Raw genomic sequence first — 2387 nt, forward strand, 5'->3', positions numbered from 1 at the left:
CAGGATACTGCTCTGCTACCTGCTAGGAGGCCACTAAAACCTAGGGTCCACAGCCATTTGCAGCTGATCCTCACACAAGCTCCCAAACCCCAGGGCCAGAAGACTCGGAGGGGAGGTGAACCAGGACACCTGGCAGAGCTAAGCATAACCCCAGGCTTGAAACTCTGACCAAGAAGAAGTAATGGAGGATGTTACAGGTGCAGCATTAGTAATAACAAATGGCAATGTTGAAAGAAAATTTTCCATGTCATCAAAAATAATTTAAGTGTTTTTTGATATACGATTCTAGAGAAAAGCTGAATTATATTTCTATTCTTTCCAAAGAAAATCATGTTGATAAAACCATCATCCTACGTAGAGGTGATCAAGGACTGTGTAGCCAAGAAACGTTGGGTAAAGTTTATAGATGATATATTAATGTCTTGATTTTGTAATATTTGTGTCTTTAGTCAACCTGTAGGTTTTTGTTGGTTGATATTATCTTTATTCTAAAGTAGTATTCATATTTTATATCTACTATTATATTCACAGTGTTGTATTCTTTGTGCTAAAAAGGGACCCTGAAGTTATAAACGTCAAGGTTTTCAAAACCTGGGTCCACCTTTAGTAAGAAAGCTGGGCCAGAATCATGTACTTAAGTAGGGATCTACCAAGGCCTTGGAAATGCTCAGAAGGCATTCAAAATTTTGTGATGGGGTTCAGAAATATCGTGGGAGGAGAAACCCTAGGACATTTTACAAATATAAATGTATCTACAAAAATCATGAATTGAGCTCATTTTGAAACAATTTTGATTTGGTTGAATTAAAAGTAGAGTATCCATAGGTTGTCCACTGGGTTAGAAGAAAATCCTGGCAGATTTGTCCCTATTTCTACCACTGTCACTAGTTTCCTCACTTCATCTCCATAGTGTCTCCCACTTTGTTTTTCTTCACATATGTCCATCGTGGTCTGTTCTTGCTTTAGAACTGATTAACTTTTTAAACAATTAAAAAAATTTTTTTCAAGATTATCCCCATTCCTAATGATCTCTCTCAATCCCTTTGGCGTATTTTATATGGCTCTTCTAGGTTGGACATAATAAGCACTGCTAATAGTTAAGCAAATTGGAAATAGTAAGTAAGATGGAAAACTATGTTGGAGAGTGAGAATCAATGGTTTGCTATAAAGGCAATCTTTGTAAGGTTTCTCATCAAGACCCGATTTCTGCCTCTTGACAATTGGCACAAAAAGGAGATGACAGCATTGCAGTCCCCACTCTAGGAAGAAAATCTTCCCCAGCCAAACCAGGAGTATATATACAAGTAGTTATTGCCCAAGAAAATAAGAGGGGCTTCCTTGGCCATGATGAAGTACACATTAATTCCATACTGTCAGACCATTCATAACACAGATGTAATTCATTGACACAGAGCTATAAAAACGAGTTCACTTATAAGTATAAGATGAAGGGAGTTAGTTAACTGCTATTACAAAAAGAATTACTGAGTTACATGTAAGCAAATGAGTGGGCTCAAATATGGAAAAGATGTTATTGTAAGGTGCCATACCCATTACTGTGAATATATAAATACGACAGTCTAGGAGTAACATTCAAACTCAGAATCTTCTCACTGTAATTCAGCTGAACTCACATCTCCTGTCAATATGTCCTACAACCGCTGCTCTGGAAACTTCTCCTCTCTCTCCCTTGGGGACCACCTGTGCTATTCAGGCTCCTCCTGTGGCTCTTCTTACCCCAGCAACCTGGTCTACTGGGACTGGTACTGACCTCTGCTCTCCCACTACCTGCCAGCTGGGCTCCTCTCTCTACAGTGGCTGTCAGGAGACCTGCTGTAAACCCACTAGGTATCAGACATTCTATGTGGTGTCTAGACCTAGCCAGATATCCTGCTACCACTCAAGAACCTCCACACTCTACAGGCCCTCTCAGACAACTTATTCTGGGTCTCTAAGCTTTGGGTCCAGCAACAGCTGTTCCCTGGGCTATGGATCTGGAAGCTCCTACTTACCAGGCTGTGGTTCCAGTAGCTTCAGACCCATGGCTTGCAGAGTCCATAGTTTCCCTTCTCTAAACTATGGATCTGGATTCTGCTACCCATCCTACTTCACTTCTGGGAACTTCCAGTCTTGTTACAGACCAACCTGTGGATCTGGCTCCTACTGATCATCTTATATAATTTTTAATCTTGTCCAATGTCTTCAATGACTCTATTCATAACCTTTATTGTTTTCATCATCTACAGGAAGAATTACCTCTTATTTCTAATTATCAAATTGTCACCTTGTCTCTGGCCCTAAACATTGGCTGACAAACTTTATATAAAAATTTTTATTATTAAAGTACTAACTCAAAATAAAGTCTAAAGTCTGCATCAGAGATAGAA

At 39.5% G+C, this 2387-nt stretch overlaps 1 pseudogene; it reads left to right on the forward strand.

The window, feature by feature from the left end:
• Positions 1–1596: 1596 nt before the first annotated feature.
• Positions 1597–2167, forward strand: LOC102974856 (keratin-associated protein 13-1-like; annotated as a pseudogene).
• The last annotated feature ends 220 nt before the right edge of the window (positions 2168–2387 follow it).

Source organism: Physeter macrocephalus, chromosome 8, assembly GCF_002837175.3.
Source record: "Physeter macrocephalus isolate SW-GA chromosome 8, ASM283717v5, whole genome shotgun sequence".
Lineage (NCBI taxonomy): Eukaryota > Metazoa > Chordata > Mammalia > Artiodactyla > Physeteridae > Physeter > Physeter macrocephalus.